General features: G+C 42.6%; 1 long non-coding RNA gene across 1 annotated transcript; it reads right to left on the reverse strand.

Moving 5' to 3' along the window:
* Positions 1-2,505: 2,505 nt before the first annotated feature.
* On the reverse strand, positions 2,506-16,656 carry LOC309664549. The gene is made up of 3 exons (XR_014265917.1): positions 16,172-16,656; positions 13,683-13,731; positions 2,506-2,939 (listed from the first exon to the last, which is right to left on the reverse strand). It is a non-coding gene; the product is annotated as an uncharacterized lncRNA (long non-coding RNA).
* Between the last annotated feature and the right edge of the window lie 10,777 nt (positions 16,657-27,433).

The following is a 27,433-nucleotide window of genomic DNA, read 5'->3' on the forward strand; positions in this document are numbered from 1 at the left end:
CTGGCGGTCTAGTGGTTAGGATTTGGTGCTTTCACTGCCATGGCCTAGGTTCAGTCCCTGGTCAGGGAACTGAGATCCTGCAAGGCATGCAGCACAGCCAAAAACAAACAAACAAAAAGGTGTCTAGAGGTAAATTCATACACCTCTCCCCCCAAAAAGATACAGACAATCAGAACTGTAAGTAGTAAGGAGACTGAATCAATAATCAAAAATCTTCCAAAAAAGAAAAGCCCTGGACCTGATGGCTTCACTGGCAAATTATACCAAACATTTAAAGAAGAACACTAATCCTTCTCAAACTTTTCCAAATAATTGAAGAGGAGGAAACACATCCTAATTCATTCTGTGAGGCCAAAATAACCCTGATACTAAAGCAAGACAAACACTATAAGAAAACTACAGATCAATATCCTTTACAAACATTGGTGCAAAAATCCTCAAGAAAATACTAGTGAACAGAATTTAGCATATATTGGTAGAACTTTACCCCATGACCAATTGGGATTTATTCCTGGAATTCAAGGATGCTTCAACAAACAAAAATCAACCAATATGCCACATCAACAAAATGAAAGAAAAAACACATGAACATCTGAATGATGCAGAAAAGTCATTTAGCAAAATTCAACAGCCTTTCATGATTAAAACCCTCAACAAAATAGGAATAGAAAGAAAGTACCTCCACATAATAAAAGCTATACATGAAAAACCCACAGCCATCATAATTCTTAATGGTGAAAAACTGAAAGCGTTTCCTCTAAGATCAGGAACAAGGCCAGGATGCCCACTTTCACCACGTCTATTCAACATAGTACTGGAAGTTTTAGCCAGAGCAATTAGGCAAGAAAAAGAAATTAAAAGCTTCTAAATTGGAAAGGAAGAACTAAAATTATCTTTGTTTGCAATTAATATGATCTTATATCTAGAAAACCCTAAGATTCCACATCAAAAATGTTAGAATAAATGAATTCAGCAAAGTGGCAGGATATAAAGTCAACACACAAAAATCAGTTGCATTTCTATGCACAAGCAGTGAGCAATTTGAAAAAGAAAAAAAATTTTTAAACCCATTTACAATAGTATCAAGAAGAATAAAATACTTAAGGATTAGCTTAACCACAAAAGTGAAAGATTTGGGGCTTCCCTGGTGGTGCAGTGGTTAAGAATCTGCCTGCCAATGCAGGGGACACAGGTTCGAGCCCTGGTCTGGGAAGATCCCACATGCCGTGGAGCAACTAAGCCCGTGAGCCACAACTACTGAGCCTGCGCGTCTGGAGCCTGTGCTCTGCAACGGGAGAAGCAACGACAGTGAGAGACCCATGCACAGTGATGAAGAGTGGCCCCTGCTTGCCGCAACTGGAGAAAGCCCACACACAGAAACGAAGACCCAACACAGCCAAAAATAAATTAATTAATTTTTTAAAAAAAGTGAAAGATTTGCAAAATGAAAACTACAAAATATTGCTAAAAGAAATAAAAGAAGACATAAATAAATGGAAATACATCCCAGGTTCATGGATTGAAAGACTTAATATTGTTAAAATGTCACTATTACCCAAAGTTATCCACAGATTCAATGTAATACTTATCAATATCCCAAAGATATTTTTGCAAAAATAGAAAAAAATCTAGCCTAAAATTCATATGGAATTTCAAGGGACCTCAGACAGCCCAGAAAAATCTTGAAAAAAACAAAACTGGAGGACTCACACTTCTTGGTTTCAAAACCTATTACAAAGCTATAGTAATCAAAACAATATAGTATTGGCATAAAGACAGACATATAGAGCAATGGAGTGGAATACAGAGACCAGAAATAAATACATATACAATCAAATGATTTTTGACAAGAATACCAAGACTATTTAATGGGTAAAGGGTTGTCTTTCCAACAAATGGTGCTGTTGAAAATGGATATACGCATACAAAAGAATGACATTTGATCCCTACCTAACACCATATACAGAATTGACTCAAAATAGATCAAGAACATAAATATAAGACCTAAAACAACAAAACTCTTAGAAGAAAACACAAGACAAAAGCTTCATGATATTTGATTCGGTAATGACTTCTTAGAGAACAACGAGTACTGACAATGATGTGGTGAAATTGGCACCCTTGTGCACTGTCAGTGGGAATTTAAAATGGTACAGCTACAATGGAAAAAAGTGTGGAGGTTCCTCAATAAATTAAAAGTAGAATTACCATATTACCTAGAAATTCCACTTCTGGGTATATACCAAAAACAAAGCAGGGTCTTGAAGAGATATTTGTACACTCACATTCCTAGAAGTATTATTCATATTATTTAAAACATGGATGTAACTCAAGTGCCCATCAAATGAGGAATGAATAAGCAAGATGTGGTATATACTTACAATGGAATATTTCATTGTTTTATTCTAAAAACTTCCTTTTTAGGAAGGAAATTCTGTAATATGCTACAACATAGGCAAACCTTGAATACATTATGTTAAGTGAAATAAACCAGTAACAAAAAGACAAAAACTGTATGAGTCCACTGATATGAGGCATTTACAGTAGTCAAAATCAAAAAGACAGAACATATAATGGTGGTTGCCAGAGGCTGGGGGAATGGAGAAGTTGAGTTGTTTAATAAGTATACAGTTTCAGATTTACAATGAAAAGAGTTATAAGGATGGATGGTGGAGATGGCTGCACAACAATGTGAATGTATTTAGTACCACTGAACTGAATGCTTACAAATTATTAATATGGTAAACTTTATGTTAGATATATACTTAACGCAATAAAAAAGAAAGGTTAAAAAAAAGAAAGGAAAAAAAAGAGACATCACTGAAAGCTAACATGAAACAAAGCTGTGTCTGGGTCCCACTCTGCATCCTGTCTGGGTTTGCTGGCATCACAGAAACCCATCTGGGTACTTGGCAAGTTTGAGAATAGGATGTGGGCACCTGTAGGAAAGTTCAATGTGTGCGTGACAAATGCTTCCCTGCCACTTGGAAGGGCACCACACATTGGGTATAATGAATTAAATGGTGCCCCCACTGAATATGTCCATGTTCTAATCCCTGGAACCTGTTAGTGTGACATTATTTTGGAAAAGGGTCTTCGCATATGTAATTATATCAAAAACTAATTTGCAATCATTCTAGATTATCCAGGTGGGCCCTAAATCTAATGACAAGTGTCCTTATAATAAGAGGAGAAGACACAGACGGAAAGGAGGAGAAAGACCATGTGAAAATGGAGGCAGAGATTGGAGTGAGCAGCCACAAGCCAAGGAATGCCAACAGCCATTCACTGAAGTTGGAAATTGCAAGGAAAGGAATCTTTTCTAGAGTCTCCAGAGAGATCGTGGCCCTGCAAACACCTTGATTTTGGACTTCTGGCCTCCAAAACTGTGAGAAAATAAATTTCTGCTCTTTTAAGCCAAAAAAGAAAGAAAGAATGGCTGATACCTTCCCAATCTGGGGAGAGAAGATTTGGACATATAAGTTCATGAAGCTAATAGGTCAACACCAAATATCAACCCAAAATGATCTTCTCAAAGACACACTATTCAAAAACTGTGTAAAATCAAAGACAAAGAGAGAATTTTTAAAACTGTCAAGAGAAAAACAAACCCTCACATAATAAAGGAACCCCCATTAAGGCTATCAGTGTATACTCAGTGGAAACCTTTCAAGCGAGGAGAGAGTGGGATGAAAAATTCAAAGCGCAGAAAGAGAAACACTGCCAAAGAAGTTTATCCAGCAAAGCTATCTTTCAGAAACGAAGAAGAGATGTTTGTTCTCAAACAAAAGCTGAGGGAGCTATTCTACCCTAGACATGCCTCACAAAAAATGCTGATAGGATTTCTTCAAGCTGAAAGGAAATGACGGTAATTACTAACATGAGAACATATGAAAATATAAAACATTCTGGTAAAGGTATGTATATAGACAAATTCAGAATACTGTAATACTGTAATACAGTGTTGTGTTAATCACTTTACTATAAAGGTTAAAGGACAAAATTATTAAAAATGACAATAATAATAATTTGTAAAAATATACAATATACAAAGAGGTAAATTTTGACATCAAAAACATAAAATGTGGGGTGGGGGAGTAAAAGGGTAGCATTTTGGTATGCAATTGAAGTTAAGTTGTCATCAACTTAAAATAAAATGTTACATCTATGTTTTATGTAAGGTTCATGGTAACCACATAGCAAAAACCTACAATAGATACATAACAGTTAAAGAGAGAAGAATCAAAGCTAACATTACAGAAAATCATCAATTCACAAAGAAAGCAAGAGAGGAAGAAAGAACAATGGAACTACAAAAGAGTCAGAAAAATATTAATAAGATGGCATTAGTAAGCCCTTACCCATCAACAGTTATTTTAAATATAAATGGATTAAATTCTCCAGTCAAAAGGCAGAGGAGCTGGATTTTTTTTAAAAAAGATCCAACTAAATGCTCCCTACAGAAAACTCACTTCAGATTCAAAGACACATACAGACTGAAAGTGAAGGGAAAAAAAAATATTTCCTGAAAATGCAAACAACATGAGACCATGGATAGCTATACTTATATCAGACAAATGACTTTACTTATTTTTTTTAACATTTTTATTGGAGTATAATTGCTTTATAATGATGTGGTAGTTTCTGCTGTATAACAAAGTGAATCAGCTATACATATACATACATCCGCATATCTCCTCCCTCTTGCATCTCCCTCCCACCCTCCCTATCCCACCCCTCTAGATGGACACAAAGCACTGAACTGATCTCTCTGTGCTATGTGCCTTCTTCCCACTAGCTATCTATTTTACATTTGGTAGTGTATATATGTCCATGCCACTCTCTCACTTCTTCCCAGCTTACCCTTCCCCCTCCCCATGTCCTCAAGTCCATTCTCTATGTCTGCATCTTTGACAAAGAGACTTTAACTCAAACACTGTAACAAGAGACAAAGAAGATCATTACATAATGATAAAGGGGTTGATTCACCAAGAGAATATAACAATCGTAAATTCATATGCACCCAACATTGGAGCACCCAAATATATTAACAGTGAAGAAGGCAGAAATAGACAACAATACAATAATAGTAGAAGACTTTACTATCCCACTTTTAACAATGAACAGACCATATAGACAGAAAATCAATAAGGAAACACTGGACTCAAACTATACTTTAGGCCAAATGGACCTAACAGACATATGCAGAATATTCCATCCAAGAGCAGTGGAATATATATTCTTCTCCAGTGCACATGGAACATTCTCCAGGATAGATCATATGCTAGCTCACAAAACAATTCTCAGCAAGTTTAAGAAGACTGAATTGATACCAAACAACTTTTCCAACCATGATGGTATGAAACTAGAAATCAATTAACAGGAGAAAAATGGAAAAACTCAGAAATATGTGGAAATTAAACAGCACACTCTTCAACAACCAGTGGGTCAAAGAAGAAATCAAAACAGAAATAAAATATCTTAAAACAAATGAAAATGGAAACACAACACACTAAAACTTATGGGAAGCAGCAAAAGCAGTTCTAACAGAAGTTTGTAACAATATATGACTATGTTAAGAAAAAATAAATATCTCAAATAAACAACCTAACTTCACACATCAAAAAATTTAAAGAAAAGAACAAACTACATCAAAATTTAGCAGAGGAAAGGAAACAACAAAAATCAGAGCAGAATCAAATGAAATAGAGACCAGAAAAACAATAGAAAAAAATTGAACAGCACATTAAAAGGATCATACACCATGATCAAGTGGAATTTATCCCTGTGCTGCAAGGATGGTTCAACATATGCAAATCAATAAATGTGATACACCACACTAATAAAATGAAAGATAAAAATAATATAATCATCGCAATAGATGGGGAAAGAACATTTGATGAAACAAAATATCCTTTCATGATTAAAAAAAAAACTCTTCACAAATTGAGTATAGAATACAGGTCATATTCAACAATCCTACAGCTAAAATCACACTCAAGAGTGAAAGGGTGAAAGCTTTTCCTCTAAGATCAGAAACAAGAAAACAAGACAAGGGTACCCAGAGTGGCACCACACATATTCAACATGATACCAGAAGTCCCAACCAGAGAAGTCAGGCAAAAATAAGGAATAAAAGGCATGAAAATCAGAAAGAAAGGAGTAAAACTGTTTGCCGATTTATGGTCTCATAGATAGAAAATCCTGAAGACTCCATCAAAAACTGTTAGCACTAATTTTTAAAATTCAGTAAAGTTCCAGGATACAAAAATCAACATCCAGATATCAATTGTATTTCTATACACTAGCAACCAAATATCTGAAAAAGAAATAAAGAAAACAATCTTATTTATAATAGCATCCAAAATAATTAAATACTTAGGAACAAATTTAACCAAGGAGGCAAAAGATCTGTACACTGCAACTATACGACTTTGATGAAAGAATTTGACAGACACAAATAAATGGAAAGATACCCCATGTTCATGGATCAGAAGAATTAACATTGTTAAAATATCCACATTACCCAAGGCCATCTACAGATTCAATGTCATTCATATCAAAATTCCAATGGCATTTTTCACAGAAATAGAAAAAACAATCCTAAAATTCAAATGGAACCACAAAGACCACGAAAAACCAAAGCAATCTTGACAAAGAATAAACAAAGCTGGAGTTACCACACTTCCTGTTTTCAAACCTTATTACAAAGTTATAGTAATCAAAAGAGTATGGCATAAAAACAGACACATAAAACAATGGAACAGAGTAGACAGCCCGGAAATAAACCCACACATATACAGTCAATTATTATTTGACAAGGGAGCCAAGCATACTCACTGGGGAAAGGATAGTCTCTTCAAATAATGGTGTTAGGAAAACTGGATATCACATGTAGAAGATGAAGCTGGACTCTTAACTTACACCATTCACAAAAATTAACTCAAAATAGATTAAAGACATAAACATAAGACCTGAAACTGTAAAACTCCTAGAAGAGAACATAGGGTAGAAGCTCCTTGACATTTGTCTTAGTGATATGACATCAAAAGCACAAACAACAAAAACAAAAATTAAAAAATGGGACTACATCAAACTAAAAACCTTCTGTACAGCAAAGAAACAATTCACAAAATGAAAAGGCAACATATGGAATGAGAGTAATATTTGTAAACAGACTAATAAGGGGTTAATATCCAAAATACATAAGAAATTCATTTAACTCAACAGCAAAAAACCAAGCAATTCAATTAAAAAATGGACAGAAGATCTAAATAGACAGTTTTCCGAAGAACGCATATAAATGACCAACAGGTGTATGAAAAGATGCTCAACATCAATAATCATTAATGAAACACAAATCAAAACCACAATAAGATATCACTTCAAACCTATTAGAATGGTTATCATAAAAAAGACAAAAGATAAAAGTGGAGGGAAAGGAATGCTTGTACACTGTTGGTGGGAATGTAAATTGGTACAGCCATTATGCAAAACAGTATGCTCAAAAAATTAAAAAGAGAACTACCATATGATCCAGCAATCCCACTTCTGGATATATAGCCAAAGGAAATGGAATAAAATTACTATCTCAAAGAAATATCTGCACTCCCATATTCACTGAAGCATTATTCACAATAGCCAAGATATGGAAACAACCTTAGTGTCCATCAACAGAAGAATGGTTAAAGAAGATGTGACAAATATATCTATATATATAGATATACACACAATGGAATATTATTTAGCCAAGAAAAAGAATGAAATCTTGCCTTTTGAGCAACATGGATTGACCATGAGGGCATTATGCCAAGTGAAATAAATCAGAAAGACAAATACTGTGTGCTATCACTTATACATGGAATGTAAAAAAGCTGAAACTCACAGAAACAGAGTAGGATGGTAGTTGCCAAGGTCTAGGAATTGGGGGAAATGGGGAGATGTTGATCAAATGGTGGAAACTTCCAGTTATAAGATGAATAAGTTCTGGTCATCTAACGTACAGCATGGTGACTACAGTTAACTATACTGTATCATATACTTCAAAGTTGCTAAGAGAGTAGATCTTAAATGGCTTAACCACACACACACAAAGGTAACTGTGTGAAGGAATGGAAAAGTTAACTAACCATACTGTGGTAATCATTTTGCAATTATGTATGTGTAGCAAATCATCACATTGTATACCTTAAACTCACTCAATGTTATATGTTAATTATTTCTCAATGAAGATGGAAAACAAAACAAAACTGCAGTCCACCATTGTTCGCTTAGTTGATCAGACTGGCATCCCAACACAGTCTATTGGAGGAAGCCTCTCCTCACTCACTTTTGGGAGAAACCTCTGCCTTGTATGTTAACTAGTTATTCTAGTCAGTCCTAGGGTCACCAGCCTAAAAAGCACGTATGTTGATCTCAGACAAAAAGAGACTGATGAGATGAATCTGTCCTGGCTAAGGTGCCAACTAGTGAATTATAGCCTTTTCAGACCTATACTATAGCACCTTTAAGTTACAGAAGGAGCTGAGAAGGACCTTAAGGACTACTCCTTCAAGATCCTATAACAATTTAAGTTGGAATACAGCATATGGTAGACACAGCACAAAGTGGCAGCAGCCAAAGTGCAAATGCACCAAGAACTAACAGTGCCGTCTTAGGCAGAACTTGCTGTGTGGTAAAATCAGTTAGAAAGCCAAGAGCAGCCCAGAGGTGACCCGTCCATTGAACACTTGATTCATTCTGCTCACTGTGCCAACTGTTCTAAAATTATGTCCAGGATTTAATTTACGGAGGTGACCAAGTGATGATACAGAGAGGCCAATGCCTCTGAAACTCATTAGTTACATTTCCTGAAAGAAGAGGACATGCAACACCACACAGGGCTAGTGGGTAAGTACCAGGTTTGGTCAGGAGGCAGAAGCAGGAACAAGGAGAAAGCCTATGCCAGAGAGTTTATTGGAATTTTGACAGAAAATGTAAGGGAGGGCAGAGTAAACAATTTAGGATTGCTTAGTTTGAATAATTCTAGTGGGTTTTAGGCTATAGGTGTGGTCCCTAGTTGCCTGGTACCTGACCCTGGGACATTTTAGGTCAGGGGAAACATTGGCTTAGTGTGTAATTTAGATAAATGGGGTAATTGGGGCTCTAGACCCCAGACTGGCTGGTTGATTTGCATATGAAAGACAAGCTCCCAGAGAGCCCTTTGCTAGCCCAGTGTGGGGCAGTCTCTCCCTGGCAACACAGCTTTTTAAGATGTCAAAACATCACAAAATACAGAAAATGAAAACTTGATTAATACACTGCTGCTGCTCTACATGGCCGTTTGTCCACCAGGCTCACTCATCTCAAGACCCATATGCCAGGACCACACAAATGCTGAAGGAGTGTGAACCTGCCTAGGTACAGACACCCTGAACCCATCTGCACGAAGAGGGGCCAGAAATCATCAACATTTATGGGGATTCTTTGGCCCTAGAGAATGGACCAACTCTAAAAATAGAGTTACCATGTGATCTTGCAATCCCACTCCTGGGCATATATCCAGAGAAAAGTCTCATTTGAAAAGATACATGCACTCCAATGTTCATAGTAGCACTATTAACAATACCAAGACATGGAAACAACGTAAGTGTCCATCAACAGATGAATGGATAAAGAAGATGTGCTATTTATATGCAATGGAATATTACTCAGTCATAAAGAGAGAATGAAATAATGCCATTTGCAGCAACATGGATGGACCGAGAGATTATCATACTAAGTGAAGTAAGTCAAACAGAGAAAGATAAATATCATTTGATATCACTTATATGTGGAATCTAAAAAAAAAGATACAAATGAAATTATTTATGAAACAGAAATAGATCCACAAACATAGAAAACAAACTTATGGAACCAAAAGGGAAAGGAGGGGAGGGATAAATTAGGAGTTCAGAATTAACATATACACACTACCATATATATAATAGATAATCAACAAGGACCTACCATATAGCACAGGGAACTATACTCAATATTTTGTAATAACCTGTAAGGGAAAAGAATCTGAAAAGAATCACTTTGCTGTACACCTGAAACTAACACAACATTGTAAATCAACTATACTTCAATAAAAAAAAATATAATGCTTCCTTTGGAATTTTCCTGAAGGTCAATGACCAGTGGGTATCTTTACTGTGCATTGGCAGGAGGTTATCTTAACCCATGAAATGATTATTTTGCTATCGATGAATAGAAAATTTAGTCCATACATAACAATTTTTTAAAAAGAGACAATTTATTTTTTAAATATTTATTTATTTATTTGTTTGTTTGTTTGGCTGTGCCAGGTCTTAGTTGCTGCGTGCAGGAGCTTCGTTGCAGCATGCAGGATCTTTAGTTGTGGCATGCAGGAATATTTAGTTTCAGCATGTGGGATCTAGTTCCTTGACCAGAGATCAAACCTGGGCCCCCTGCATTGGGAGCATAGAGTCTTAACCACTGGACCACCAGGGAAGTCCCAAGACAATTTATTTAAGAAACTGACAATTCGTCCTTATCGTTTTGAGTGCAATTTGAATCCATCCTCACTTCTAAATTCCACTGCCACTTACTTATTGTGAGTCACTTCACCAACCAGAACAATTACTGCGATCCCCAATTCCACTCTTTCAATCTTGCAGTAGTGCCTCTGCTCAGCTTCTAAAACTGCCATTTTCTTGTTTAAAACCTTGCCTGGGAAACTGTCCAGCTACAGACTGTAATGGTGACCACCTGAATCTGAATCTCTTCAACCTTCCAAACCAGAAGATCAACAATGACAAGTAAAACAACACAAATAAAGAACACTAATAAAATTACTATTGGCCATGCTTTAGATATACTAGGGTACAGAGAATACCACGAACTTCTAATTATTTACAAGTAGAGAAATGAAAAGCAAATTTCAAGAGGCTCTCATTGAGACAGGCCTGGGACCTGGGACCTTTTGCTGCAGTGCTGCAATGCTTGCACCTGGACAAACCTCTCCTCAAGCAAAAAAATGCAAAGAAACTATAAGGGGCTAAAAATAACTGCATGCATGCGCAGTTGGGACAAATTACGGACAAAAGATACAAAAAGAACAAAAAACCTCCCTACTGTCACTTCTGAAGACCTAGGAGCAAAAAACAGGGTGTCTGGAGCAAAAGCAGGGTACTGGGCACGCCCCCTGCACTCAACACCACCAGAGGGGTGGACAAAACACTTAAGCTACCCCTCTGGCCTGACCCCTGGACACCCCCTACGCTCACCCCATATAAAGAACCAGCTCACTTCCCCCCCACCAAGGGAGCAAGTGAGCAAGGGAACCTGTAACTTGTTCTGGCTCCCCACTGCTGCAGCAAGGGCCCCAATAAAGCCTTGCCTGAATTTCTTGTCTGGCCGCTAGTCAATTTCTATTTATTGAGGAAGGCCAAGAACCCTGGTCGGTATCATCATGGCTGGTAAAAGTCTACAGGCATGAAGAATGAGGGAAGGCGAACTTAAGAGATTATGTGAAAAAGAAGAGTGGAACAGAAGGTGCAGATAAAGATAGACAAAAATCACTTCCAGAAAGTGAAATTACAAGAGTAAGTGTCAAAATGTTAAACACAAGTTGAAGAATTGTCAATTTCTGGCATCAGCTATAAGAATTGGGCTTGAAAGTAAGCAGAACTGTAGGTATTAGCCTTTGGGAAGCATTGCTTCTGGGGGGAGAATCTGCCAAATGGAGAAGTGGTGGCAGTGAAAAGAAAGAAGGAAGAAAAAGGAAGCAGTAAAAGTTAAGGATCCTACAGAAACCAAAGACAAACATGTCACACCACCTCTCCTCTCTTCCTGCCACCATCCCAACCATTACCAACATAATCAAAAATTTTAAATGCATTTTAAAATACTGGTAAAAGAGGGCACTCTTACGCCAGGAAAATTATCAACAAAAGGCCTAAGATTGAAAAAAAATTAACTCAATTCAACATAAAGTACTACAAAAAGTAAATAGAAAATTCAAATTAAAATATTTCCTGTGATAGATATTCTTTCCAAAAATTAGTAAGGGAGCAGAAGAATACTGTAACAAACTTCTAAATTGAATTAAATATTCATAAACAAGCAATTAGTTTTAAAACAATAAGTTTTTTAACATTGAATGCATGCATTGAATCAGCAATTTTAAAAACTAATGACAAAAAAGGACAAAACACACAAAAAATTCAATGAAAGTCAATCAAGTTCAGAAAAGGAATTGAAGAAAAAGACAAAGTCCACCAGGGAAGGAAGAACAAATTAGAGGGTGCCCAAGAGAGTACAGATTGGAATAAAATTTTAATAAGGGACTTTGAGGAAAGGCAGGAAGACAACCAAGAGAATACATCTGAGATTTTTTTAAAAAAGTAAAAATGTTTAAGGAGAAAGTGGACGAAATGCCAGGCAGGCAAGAAAAAAAAATCTGATCTTTATATAATTAGAGTTACTAGAAATGAAAAAGAAACACAACAGAAATAAATATTGATATTTAAATCTGTAAGGCAAGAAAACTATCTGGAAATAAAAGATAACTTAAATTGACATGTTGAGAGGGCCTACCTTGTACCCGGGAAAATGATTCAAAAACAAATCACTTTGAGAAACATGTTAGTAAAACGACTCTAAGGAAAAAAATCATCAGGTTCTCTAAACAAAATAATCAAATTACCTATAATGAGAAGAATATTAGTCTAGCACCAGCCTCTCAAGAGCAAAATACAATGCAAAGCAACAGTGGAACAGCATTTTCAAAATATTCCATAGAACAAAAGTTACCCAAGGTTTTTATATTCAGCCAAGCTGCCTTTAACGTATCAAGTCTATAAGTAAACAGTTTCGACTGTGCAAGAACCCAGGGACTATTGTGCAGGTGAGTCATTCATGAGGAATCTACTATAGGATGAGCTCATGTAAACAGCACACACTGAGGAAACCTTGGTAAATGATTGCTGGTGATTATTTAATATATTTAATTGTAAATCAAATACTAACACAAGAGTAGGGTAATGGGTGAGAGAATAGTGTTTATTGTTACATGTTCCGAGTATGTGGAAAGAATTCCATTAAAAATGGGAGGAGAAGAGAGGGAGAAGAGTGAAATTTGAAAAAGGTAACTGACTGTTGTATATATGAGTGTCAGTGAGTACCATTTAAAACTGACAGGCTAGATAGCAAAAGATTTTTTAAGAAAAAGGAAAATTAAGGGCACTGTAACAGGTATACATATAAAGAGTACTTAGAACAAAACAGAATCTAAAAACCTAATAAAATAATAAAAGAAAATTTTGTTATATTTATTGTAAATAAAACATATCAATTATAGCATAAAATAATATGTCAGAATTGAAACAAAATGTACTTGTAACATTAAAAGTACATGGGCAAGGAAAAAAAAAAAGAATGCACCAACTTGATCGACCAGGGTCAAGGCACAAATACCAAGGCCCACAGCCCCTGAATGCCCTACTCAAAATTCTCATAGAGTCTCCCATACACGTACACACTGATGCCTGAATATTCTTACTTCATACACACACACACACACACACACACACACACACACACACACACACACCAGTGATAAATACTGATGAATGCTTAATAAAATGCTTTCCAAGGGTAGGTAGGAAAGCTTTGATTTACGGAGCTTCACAACTTACCTGGTGTAACTATTCTCAGCATGACTAATTTCAACCTGACGTCACAGAGCTGGGAAGAGATATGCACCATTGACTATACCAAGCTAGTACGAGCCAGTTCCAGTGCACCACATCCCCTTTCACGTGAATATGTGTACACAGTCTGACTGCACCCTGAGTAACACCCTGAACTCTCATCCCAAACATACAAACAAAACCACACTACGTATCTCCAGAACATATCTCAGAACATACAATCTTTCATATACACTAAACACACCCATACAACTGCTACCTGAAACCTGAATGTACATACAAAACACCTCTCACTACCTGATTTTTACACAAAACCACTCACCTTGAATGTGCTCAAATACCAACATATGCAACCAACACACTACCTGTATATTCACAACAAATAACCTGTAGACACATAGGCTCTCAAAAAACACCAAGTATATAGTTGTTTCATGAACCACCAAAAAAATACCCACACACAATCCCACAGTCCCAAAATACATATACTCCACAATTCCTGAACACACAACCTACACAGCCTCTCTGTTTCCAAATACATACACTGAACCTCTCCCATATCTCAGAATACACACCCCGTAAGCCCCATGAACCTAAAGACACACACACAGGCACAAAACAACCAAACTTACCAAATATATAGAGGACCATCCCACGAACATTGAAAATACACATATAAGCAACTCCACCAAGTTCTTCAACCAGTACATTCCAGAAGTGACACAAAGAGGATCCCTGAATACTTTAATACACACACAAAGCCCTTATGCACACTCTCATAAACTAACCATGAACATACACCCCTCATGCTCAGATACATACAAGACACAAAAACACCAACAATCCCTCAACTGTAGCTACTATACACGCATGACCCCCACACACTCATGGACACACACACCAGCAAATATTCCCAATCTCTAAATATATATATCCCCCCAAACACTATACATCATCCTTACATTTCCAGAATCCAACATTACCACCACAATCCCCAAACATTTCCAAACACAAAAATCTCAGCATTCCGGGAAACCACTGTGACCATTTCTGACAACCTCAAATCCTATGAATTCACCCATGCCCTGATGGATATACACACAAACCAGTACACACTCCTAAGACACATGGACACATCTCCAGCATATCATATATAAATACACATAAAACCCCTTCCAAGTCCCAAATTACACATCTTAAACCTCCATACCCCTAAATACTTACTTAGAACCATATCATATACTTCCAGTACAAATAAATTCTCCCATTCTCCTGTATACACATAACTCCATTACTATATCAACACAAAAATACTCACTTCCAGACACAAATAACCCCCAATGAAAAATGTAAACACATACTCTAGAAAATATTCATCTAATCTGCTACGCTCCTTGAATACACACACAAACTCAACATACATGTTTATCACCACAAGCCCCAAATATACCCCCAATTACTCAGCATACTACAAATATGGAAATATACCAACCTATAACCAAAAATAAACATAAGGCTTCACACTATCTGCATATACATAATCCCACACTCCCAAATACTCACACTGAAATAACACCACCTGCTTCCAGAATACAGATTCATATAAACCCCACACCACATAACACATTCATATGCACATATACATTATACCACCAGTCCCATAAAATAGTCTTACACCTGCCCTCACACACACCAAAATACACAATTCCTGAAAACCACCAAAACAAACGCACATAATACAGCATGCCCTGAATATACAAATGATCCCTCTACATTTCAAAAATAGGCAAAACACATGACCCTACACCAAAAATAATAAACACAAGTACTTTTTCCAACTTTTCCACTATGTACATGCAGCTAACCCTTCAAAACCCACCATCAGACACGCATTTCTAACATGCTGGGAGAAAACACACAAATAAACGCACATTCCCAAAGTCTTACACTACAAATACATAACCCAAACAACTTGAGTACATCTGAATTACATCTCAAACCCTCTACATAAACTCAAATACATCCACTCTCACAACAACACACTCATGTCTTCCACTTAACCCCAAATATCCACACAGACATCACCAACCCACAAATGCAAATACACTACTCAGATTCTCACCAACTCCATAAATACACAAATAAACCTCACGCCAGGAATTCATGGAAACACATTCCCAATAGACTCCCAAATAATGATATACATAAAACCACCCACTGCCCATGAGGTCCTACAATCCCTGGAAGATCTACAAATACGTATATACAACATGACACTTCCAGATACACATAAACACCCACAACTCCCCAATTGCCAAGAACAAGGATGTAACTTCTTAATATCCTTAAATACAGACACTGAACTCCAACAAGCCACAAACGCACATATATGTAATTCACACTACAAACACACCCACACAGTACTTTCACAACCTCAGAATACAAACATAAACTACCTTAAGCCCCATACGCACCTGCAGTGGTGTGTCATCAAGCAAAGCCTTAATAACCTGAATCAGCACTCCCTAAAGAAGTGTGGAGATATATACCATATAATTAATTTTAAAGATATAATGGATGTGTGCACATAATTTACAAATAACTTAAAATGTACACTATTCTTCACTGTAAATTCTATATACCGAATTGATTCTTACCTAATGCTTTCGTTGATTTTTGCTGAACTCTTGCATCACCAGCCAAACTATGCTTGCAATTCCGGCATGATTTGAGAGTATCAGACTACGAATAAATGCTTATTGTTAGATTCAGCAAACTTACTCCTCTCATTGACAAAAGAGTACAGTTTGAACATAAGTGTTGATTGATATTTTTATGTTAAAAAGTTACTAGTGAAGCTGTGAGGATGTTCGCTATATCTTCACTCATATTCCAGTGACCTGAGCTACACCTTTGGAACCAGATGAGGGTTTTCAACTCACAAGAACTCCCTCTAGCTTTTGTACTCTTCAGAACGCGCAGACTAGAATGGCACCTGTTTAATAGCTCGCACGCACTATTTACCCCCCACTGTAGGCGCCGCAATCACTGAACCCTTCATGCAGCCGGCTCCCCAGTGGAGCCAATAAACCTGGGGTAAACGCCTCAAGAGAATCGAGCTCTATGGGGGCATGAATCCACATTGTGGGGAGTCTCCTTACACGGACAAGGGCACAAACAACCCACAGGGTGAACAACAGCGCAGAGCGGTGACACCTGAGGGGTGAAAAGTCCCCATACCCCTTACCTCAGGGTTCCTAGAATTGAATCTCGAGGCGGCCATGACAGGCCCCACCCCCGCCGGACGGCCTTTGGGGCCCCACCCTCCGCGCTCGCGCATACGTTTCTGTCTTCCGGAGCCGACTGCCCCCAACAGACGCCGGGAGCTGTTGGAGGACAGCGGTCCGCGTGCCCGAGAGCCCCGCCCCAGTGGGCGTGCGCAGGCGTGCAGGCGAGGGGCGCGCGGGCATCTGTTCCAGGAGGTCTCTAGAGGAGAGAAAGGCAGGGTCGGGCACGCTACGGAGCATCTCTGGCGACGCTCCTTGCCAGGAACCTTCGTGATGGTCTCTTCTTAAAACCAGCTCTTGTGAGATGTGCACTCGTGATTTTTCTATTGCACACGTGAAACCCATGCACTTAGCTACAAAGAGTTCTGGAGAGCTCTGCTCTAAGCACAGTAGCCTCAAATTGGGGCAAGTGCTTTCATGCCCTTTGGACTGCAGTTCCTTGGTTCTTGTTTATGCCTTTCAAAAAACAGTAGGTCCTTTTTCCTAGCAAGCCTGAAGTTTCCGTTAAAGAACAATTCTAGCAAAGAATTCAGACCTGGGAAACACTCTTAAGATACTGTCTCCTGACTCCATTCCTAGAGTTTTTCCAAACGCATTTACTCTACTAGAATATTTTTTCTCAGTGTATTTAATACATGGAGGTTTTTCAATAAATGTTGATTCACAGGTGTTTCCTTTGTATGGTTTTTTTTTTTCTTTTAATAACTTTGAGAGAGAGTGGACAATCTGGGCCAATTTCAACACAGCAGGTAGTATGGGAACAATTTTACTTTCCCTCCCTCCTTTTTTGTAATATCTTGCAGACTTTCAGTTGGCATTAAAAACAACAACAACAACAAAAATAGTAGCGGGATCAGCTTACTGACCTGACTTTGTAATACTTCCCAAAGAAACTTCAATCATCAGATCCTCTTTCTGGTCAACTGCAAGATTAGAGCATTTCTCACTCAACAGGATGCCTCTGAAGACCCCTCACGTCTAACAGCACTAAGCGCCTCCAAGTGCACAGACTTGAAAACTCCACAAGACACAAACATGGTATCTCTTCGTTTCTTTAACGTTTCATGATTGAGTGGAAGATGAACTGTCTTCTGAGGCTTGTGATGCATGTCCAGAGTTGTTTTTTCTCAGTAGTCAATGCCTGCCCCCAGCCTCTGTGCAGGAATAGTCAGAGATCATGATCCAAAGGACTTTTAGATACTCCCTGCTGTGACTGGTCTTCCTAAATTACATTTGGGCTAATTTGATTATCTCTGTCTCTGGGGTGTAGGATTTTGAAGTATTACAAAAGTGATTGCAGAATTGGGACTGGCTAATTTTTGCACAGTGCAATTTTTGTATCAGTGGCCTTGAGAAGAGTCCTTCAAATACTGTATCAGAATTATGAGTGAGAATCTTGTAAATAATTGGTTCAATGACTGAACAAGGCGAGGAAGCAACAAGGAAGCCTGCCTTTCTCGAGTGCCTGGGTACAATATTTTGCCTCACCATCCCTCTAGTGTGAAGTTATTGGTTGACAATCATTTAAGTTTTCCTTCATTATAAAAGCTCCAGTACTGACCGATATTCCCAAATTGTTTATTTTTTTCAGTCCCCAACAGGAGTTTCTTTAGATATAAAGTTCACCATGATATTGCTTGAAATATTCTCACCTTATCTTCTCATCTTCTTTTGAGTCAATTTTTCCTGACAAGGGGCAAGGAACTTCTTAAACACCAACAGGAGTCTTTTTCACACTGTGGAACAGTCCTTCTAAACCTCTGTTTCCTTCCCCAACACCCCACAATCAGTAGGAGTTGTACTGCTGCTACAGCAGTGAGTGAATCTCGTCTCCCAAGAGATTTGGTTGCCATCCTCTGAGGTTTTCAGCCTTCATCTCCCTTGAGAAGTTTCCTAACAGTCCTCTCTTCTCACAACACAAAACGCAAATACTCTTTCATATCATTTTGATAGTGGTAAACTGACTGACATGGATTCTCAATATGAAAAAAATAATCAAACAAGTTTTTTAAAAGGAATGCTACCATCATTCCCGTGCAGATGGGGCCATATGCAATGATGAGGCTTAGATTCTAAAGAGCAAGGGTATGAAATGCAGACAGGAAATTAACAAACTTGTAAGCAGGGCTTGCAGGCTAGGATTTAGATGGAAGTGGGCTTGTATGAATGGGGATTGGACACTGGTGGATAAACTCTTGGCATTGTGTCAAGGTGCACATCCATCTCATGGGTAGTGGACTTTTAACACCTAGAAAAACCAGGGCTCTAGGATGTTTAGTCCCTTTAACATAAGGAAAGAGAAGAAGATTTTCTGCCTTCTTGTTCCTTACTTCTGTCCTTACCCCTACTAAGCCAAGATGTTCAGTGCTATATGATGGCTCTTCCAAATCCATTTCATCCAAAGAAACTGCAGATTTTGTGTATGTTTACAGTTGTGTTTTCTGTTGGAGCCAAGGTGCACACTTGAGTCTCATCACTCCAAGTTCTCTTTCTCATAAGGATGAGTAACTGATAATAGCTTAGTATGTTCTGATTTTTTGGTAGTGTTGCCAGATAAAATACAGATTTCGAGTTAAATGTAAATTTCAGATAAACAGGGAAAGAATTTGCAGTAAAACTATGTCCAAAATGTTGCATGGGACAAAGTTGTACTAAAAATGAATTCATTGTTTATGTGAAATTCAAAAGTCAAATTCAGTTAGGCATTTGTTACTTTTCTTTACTAGATCGAGCCACCCTATTCTTTCAGGTGCTTTGAAATTTAAGAGACTAGAAAGTCTTGATCTAGGAATCTAGTGCAGAAACAGAGGAGCCACGATACCCGTACAAAGACAATCATTGGAAATATCCTCAGATATATTGGAACATATATGAATTTTCATCTAGAAAAAAAATGAAGGCATTTTAAAAACTGAAAACAGATTACCTTCGTTTTTAGTTGCATGACGTATCTCTGGGAAGATTTTTGTGAAAGAGATAACACTGGTTTCCTCTGGGAAAGAGGATTGGGTTGACAGGGGAAAGAGGTGGGAGGAGGACTCGCCACTGCATATTCCATTTTGCACAATTTAATTTTGAACCATGAGAAGGTGTTGCTCGCTGAAAATATTATACTAAAATCATTTAAAAGGTAAAAAACTAAATCTTTTACAACCATGGAATACTATGAGAAAGACATTTAGTGAATTCTGGTCTTGGACATGGGGGCTGCATGACGGTTTTTTGATGGACGGGGGCTTTCCAGCACAAAGGATCATTAGTAAGGCTGGTCCTGCTGGATGTTGGTTGGAGCACAAGGACCACTCCCTTAGGAGTGATGTACATACAGCAGTCAGAGACACTGGATCTGCTGAGACAATCCTAATTTCAAATACTCAGTTCCATGTGGCCATAAATACCCAAGTGTTTATCAGACTAACAGTTCTGAATTTTGTTCAGAAAGTCTAGTCTCTGTTGAAGTAAGTCAAGAGCCAGGTAGGAAGCAGAGTGTGTTGAGGGACACAAAACTAGGTTGATGGAAAAAGAAGTGAAAGGAAGGGACCGTCAAGTCCAACCTCGGTGCCGTGAATCAAAAAAACAGTCTATAAACTGCGTGAAGAGGCACATGCCAATTGTGTTGCCACTGTGTGAGGTGGAAGGAACTTCCGGTTCTTGCCTACCTGCCAGAGCCCTCGTGGAATGTCTCCCCACCCCCACCCTACCCAGACCCACGTGCCCTCTGCCCCTCCCCCACTGCAGAATGTTTCAGCCACATTCTACTATTATGATTCAAACCTGCCCCTCCTTCAGTTGGATCCTGAGCGTCTGTTGAAGCAGGTCACTCTCTGGGTCCTGGTCTTGACTTTTCTCATTGAGGCTACCAGGCAGCAGTAGTCCGTGCCCAAGCCTGCAGGATGGCTTCAGAAGGAGGTAAGCCTATAGGCTGGGGGTGTGTTCTCACAGACCCTGCCATCCCTCACATCCTTTGGGTTCACACGTGACATTTCACGGTGGGCACACAGTTGGACTGAAGTAGAGGGAGAAGAGAGCACTGGACACACGAGGACATTTCACCTGGGGAGACTGGGGAGCCTGAAGAAACCTGAGACTGCACTGGGGAGGAGGGGTCATTGGAGGCGGATCAAGAGGAATTGCCCTGGCTATGGAGAAAGGATGGCAGCAGGCAGGTTGATTCTTTCTAGAAGGGAGACAAGCCACTTTGAAACGTGTGTGTAAGGATGTGTGTGATGTCCTGGTGGTGACACAAGGAGGGTCATGAGGAAAGCCTAGACGTGTCTTGTGTTCCTGAGGCACCTGAAGCTTGCCTCACCATATCTTTCTAAGGGATTTGAACAAGAGCATACTGTATCTAAGGGGGCCGTGGGGAGAGATGGTCTTGGTGAGAAAACTATTCAGTGGGGCTGTGTGTGGCCACACCTGCAGTGAAGTGTCCTCTCCGAGAACTAGGCAGGAGGTTACTCTAACTGCCGCAGCCCACACCTCGTCCACTCCTCCCAGCCCAGAGCTCACTTCTCAGTTCAGGCAACTGTTGCTTTGGATTCAACAGGGGATGGGCAACCGTGTAACTTCAGCCAAGAGAGGGCTCAGGTTCCTGAGTTGCTCTGAATTGTTCTTCCTTTTGTGGAATCGCAGTACTTCAGACCTACTTCATCTCGTCCAGTATCTCATGGTGGACCCTCAGGCTGCCTTGAGAGGAAGAGTTTGTTCATATTTCCTGTCACTCCTTCATGGACAGGGGACAGATGTGGAGTGGGGTTGTTTCGGGTGGAATGTCTGTGAAGGCTGCTTCCTCTTTTAAAGGGGGAAGGAGTGTAGCCCAGGGGCAGGAAGACGATCTTCTGTGTTATTATTAAACGTCCTATGACACCTGTTCTGGTTAATTAGGTGCACCGTGGTGTGTACCTTGTTCTCCTGAACAGGGATGTGATCCAGACAACTTGATCGCCATGGCAACTGGCTTCTGCCTGCTTCTCAGATTGTCTTTCCGTTATTGGGAGCTGGAGGGGGAAGGACCACAGGCGGGCTGTACTCCCATGACCAATGTAACATAATTCCCTGGCCCTTGTCTAATCCTCTGCAGCCATCACTGGCTGTGAAATGACAGAATCTAAGGGACACGTGCCTACTTCTCACACACCACTCCCCCCACCCCCGCCTCCTAGGAACAGAACTCCTGAGTGATGACAGTGACTCTGGGCACTGGGGAGGGGGTGGCAGGACCTGGCCCATGTTACGTGTCTGCTGTGGGTTGTTCTGAGATGCAGGTGCATTCTGGGCCAGTGTTATGGGTTTGTATCAAGATTCCATTAGAGAGATATTCTCCCGCATTTTGTTTTGTTTTGTGAGGCTAGGAAAGAAAGAGGGGATTTATACTGAGCATCAGGAAAAGGAGGACTGAGGAGGAGGTGGGGCCCTAATATTTTACACAATACCTGTCCACAAAGGGCCTTTGGGTGTCTAGAACTTACCGTGGAGAAGGTCCCTACCTGCTAGTACGCCGGCTGAGGGGCATTTCTCACAGAGCGGATGTCCACACAGTTCCAGATCTTGGGAGACAGCCTGTGAGGCTTAGGTGTCAGGGGGTGCCTTAGGGAGGCTCTCCAAGTCAGTGCTTGCTGAGGCGATTTCTTCTCGGCAGACAGGGGTCAGGGACCTTGGTGGATGGGCGCGGGGTCACCAGTGGAATAATTCTCAACTGGAGGTCAGGGCATGAAAATCACTTGAAGACATTTGCACGCTGCACAGTTTCCCTTGTCCAAGTGTCCCTCACCTGTGGAGATTTACACTCTGATGCCACAGAAAGCCTCAGGCCCACTTGCCCATTCTCCTCCTCCATTCACTCCTTTCCTTTGCCTCAACAGCATGTCCAGTGCTGGGAACGGATGTGACCATGAACCCCGGTGCCTCCTTGTCTACTTTCATGGCAGTGCCCTTCCCTCCACCCATTCCTGGCGCCCAGCACCGGCCACCCTGGCAGCAGCACCTGCCACGTCCCATCACCCCAGCATTCCCTCCTGGAAGCAGCCTGCTGCTGCCAGCTTTCCCCAGGACGCCTTTGGTGGTTAATGGTGGCCGTGGCCCCAGTGCCCCTGGGGCTTGCAACCTCACTGTCCAAGTCAGGTCACAAGGGAGGACAGTGGAGTCCCCCCAGACTCAGACCTTTGTCGTTACTCAGGCCCCCCTCAACTGGAGCGCTCCAGGGGCCCTCAGCAGGAGTGCTGCATGTCCTGCACCCGTATTCATAGCAACCCCTGTGATGGGGACCGTTGTGACTGCTCCAGCTGTTGGAGTTAGTCAGGCTGGCAAGGGAGGCTGGACCCCAGGCTTTCCTCCTCAAGCTCCACCACCAGCTGCCCAGCTGGCCCCTATCATTCGCCCAGTGAACTCTGGGCCATGGCCACGTGGCACTTCCAGGGAGGGCCACCTGGCCACCAACCAGTCCAACGCCTCGCAGGATGGCTCCTCTAACACCCAGAGAGAGTACAGTAACTTCCGACGTTGGCAGCGCTTCAAGCCCCTGGCCCGGAGACACTTTCGCCTGAGTCCTGATGCAGAAGCTTTTTCCTGCTTTCTCATGTGAGTGAACGCTCAGGGGGTCCTGAGCTTATGGGAGCTTTTAGATAAAGAGGAACTGGGGATGGACTCGCACGTTAGGTTTCTAGGGATACTGGAAGGAAGGTGTGAGGGCAATGTCCATGCTATGAGAAGGCACATTGTCGGTCACATGGGTGGGCCTGCCAGTCCGTGACATCAGGACTGAAATGTGCCCTATCTCAACGGGCCCCACCACCCTGTGAGTCTGGCCAGCTTGCTCTTCCATGATTCTCATGGTAATATGGACTGAAGACTTGCAGTCAGAGAGGGTCGTGGTGTAAGGTGAGGAGCCAAGGAGTGGATGCCGCACTCTCCTGTGGTGCCGTGTCCTTCATACAGGACTTGAGTGTACATGGCCAGGGGAGGTCACTTCAGAGGAGGGGGAGGAGCGCGGGGCCCAGGAGAGCGCTTTATGCATGCCTCCACTTCGTTGTGGAGAATTCCACTAGGAACAGGGTGATGGTAGAGCTCTCCTAAGGGCGTGGGCTCTCTCCCACTAGAGTTGTGAGCCTGGCAGGCATTTCCATCCTAAACCTCCGGTCCCTCGTAAAAAGGGGACAATTACACTTCACTCAGAGGACTGTGCAGAAGACGCCTTGGGCTAATCTATGAAGTGTTAGCAGATTGCTTGGCACATGCCACGCCTCATTGATGATAGTGATTTTTATGATGAAAATGCAGCCTTGAGGAGGAAAAGAGCTCCCCAAGGCACAATGTCCCAGCTCTAGCCTGGGAGTGGATGGTCATCCTTGAGTGAGTGTGAGGCGGTGACAGCAGTGGCCGGGAAGGCTTGTCTTTGCCCTCCCAGACACCCGCCTCTCACCCTCCTGTTGCTCAGTCATGCTGTGTTGAGTGATGTGTGGTCCACATTGGCGGGTGGGGTCAGGCAGGTGGAGGCTGGGCTGGGCCCGGAGACTGACCCCGAGGGCTTACAGCCCAGTGCTTCGATCCCTGGTCCGCCTGAAGCCCACCATGACGCAGGAGGAGGGACTGTGGAGGGCCGTGCAGGAATGGCGGTGCAGAAGCAACCTTGACCGGATGATCTACTATGAGAGGGCAGAAAAGTGAGTCAGCGTCCTGGGCCCAGGGGCTGCGTGGAGGGTGAGGCGAGTGGGTGAGGGCAGGGTCTGGCCGTGGGGGTGCTCATCAGAGAGGACAGAGGAGAAGGGCTGTCACCCAGCACAGGGTCCCCGCAGCCCAGGGGCCCTACTGTCCCCCAGAAACCCATCCCTCACCTTGAGAGTTTGAGACTTCTGTCCTTCCTCCACCAGGAGCTCTGCCTTCCCCTGATTTTGACCTACCCTTGCCTTGACATGAAGGTCTCAGGACGGGGCAGGGTGAAGCTGTGAGTCCAGTAGGGGTCCAACTCCGGCCATATGGGCTGGGCCGGGGAAAGAGCTCCACCCGCCAGCCTGCTGCTTCCTTAGTGGTGGGTGGCTGGCGGCCACTAACATAAACTTGGGACCCCCTCTCCTTACAAACAGTTGCCTGAGTGGGTACCCTGGCTTCCCTCAAGAGGCTGGGGAAGCCAGCTGCCATCAGCCCAGGGGTCTCCGGCCCTTCCAGTGTTTGCTCCATGGTAATCCCCTTGGTTTAAGAAACAAAACCAAACAAACGAGCGCCTCTCAGAGGAAGGGAAGGCCTCTCCTCTAAGCTCAGCATCCACATCGTCCAGCCTCTCCTGGGCCCTGTCTCCAGGTCTATCTTCCAGGACTCTCAGTCCTAGCCCAGGGTCCTGGATTCGGTCAGGGACCCCTGTGGGGAACACATGCCTGTTCCAGCCTCTGGCTGTCAGCCCTTCATGTGGTTCTGGATGGGGACGGGGGCATGAGGAGGGTGCCCCCTGGGTCAGCCATGTGTCCCGTTGACCTGGTTCAATTCAGCGACCTGGGTCTATGCTGTTGAATGCCCTCCAGTGCTGGTGAGGCAGGAAGGGTCCCAGATCTTGTTATCACTTCCAGGAGCAGCTCTCTGCTGTGGACAGCACCTCACAGGGCCTTGACGGCCCCAAGGCACATCCTCTCCCAATGCCTAATTCTTGGCTGCCTTTGTTGGGCTCCAGAACCCAGGCCTTTTTCTCAGGGTGGCCTGTGCCTCCGTCACCCCCCAGGTTCATGGAATTTGCGGCCGAGGAGGAGATGCACATTCAGCATTTGCAGTGGATGCAGTGCGCGCAGGACCTGCCTCCTTCAGCCCCACCGAAGCTGGATCCTCGGGGGCCCCCAGCCCCGAAAGTGGGCCTTCAGCCAGGCACCCAGGTTCCCACTGGAGTTGAAGGCACAGGTAACAGGGGCCTAGGGTTGGCCACCGTCCCCATGTGGATCCTTTTCCTTCAAGACAGGGGCATTGGTCTTTCAACCAAAACAGCCACCGAGGCGGGGGGTGGGGGGGTGGGGTCTCAGCTGCCCCTTGTCACTACGGGGTATTGACTTGGTCAGTTTTGTAACTCCTCTCACACCTCTCTGTCAAAGGACCCCACACGAAGTCTGCCTAAGAAGTGGGCTTGATGGGGAGACCCCTAGAAAATTGGAGGTTCCCCACTTCCTTACTTGTGACTCTCTTAGATGACCCCCTTACCTCCCCTCTCCAACTGTGCATGAGGCTTCAGATGGTCCTGACCACTCCCACACCCACATCAATGTCCCCCAGACAATGCCCTCACCAACGTGCGCTCGGTGGTCAGGAGGTGGACCGGGAGTCCCTCACCTTCCTTCCCTTCCTCCTGCTCTGCCTCAGCCTGTGCTCCCAGGATGTCCGGCCCCAGGGTCCAGCCCTCGCACCCGAAGCCACACAGATCCCAGTGGCCCCCGGAGCCCAAGGCACCCAAGGAGATTCCCCCTGAGACTGTGAGGGAGTATGTGGACAGGATGGAGGCGCTGCTGGGGCACGTCCACTCAGCCACAGGCAAGTCACCTGCAGAATGTGGAAAGGACGGAAATGAGCTGAAGCAGGAAGAGGACGCCACCTACTTGGACCCGTGTCTTTTGAGCTACATTGACGAGCTGCGTTCCCGGGAACACTCTGTCACCAAGGTAGGCTGGGCCTGGAGCCTGGGATCTACAAGATGCCAGGGCATGGAACTCTCAGCACCCAAGATCTGGGTTCTGCTCAGGCCGATGGGACTTAAGCTCAGCTCCTTGTTCCTGAGCCTGGTGTTAGGGGAGGTTTACGCAGATATATGTGTGTATATGTTTGTGTCTGTGTGTATGCCTTTGTGTGTCTGTGTATGTGCATCTGTATATGTGCTCTTTTGTGTGTGACTGTGTATGTACATGTTTGTGTGTGCTGACCATCCCCGCCTTGTGGAGGAGAGTGGGGGTGGGTCTCTGCTTTTCACTTTCCCTCCTGGTCTTCTTGTGTCACAGGCCACTCCTGGCCAAGGATGCTCACAGCCTCTTCTTTCTGTCCGAGGTGGAGGCAGTCATTCATCCTCGATTCCCGGCAGAATTGTTTTCCCCAGACCCACAGCTGGATGTCTTGGCCCTTGCTGAGGAGCTGAAGCAGGAGGAAGGACTCACCCCTGAAGAAGTGAGCCAGGGGAGGGAGAGGGACACTTAGGGAGCCAGGGGACTCCAGGGGAGGGGGGACCCCAGGTGATCCAGGGGACAAGGGAAACCAGGTGGCCCAGGGGAGCCAGAGGAGGGAGGGATCGCAGGTAGAACAGGGGAGACAAGGGACACCCAGGAAGACCAGGGCACGACGGACCCCAGTGAGCAGGGGAGAGGTAGGGCCCCAGAGCAGGAGGCCCACATGGCTCTGTCCATCCCTTCCCTGCCTCGGAGGCCTGGCATGGGGAAGGGCCCTCTCTGGGGTGGGTGCAGCGCAGGGTGATAGGAAGGAGAGGATGGGGAGCCG

Source organism: Balaenoptera physalus (assembly GCF_965194825.1).
Source record: "Balaenoptera physalus genome assembly, chromosome: 7".
NCBI lineage: Eukaryota > Metazoa > Chordata > Mammalia > Artiodactyla > Balaenopteridae > Balaenoptera > Balaenoptera physalus.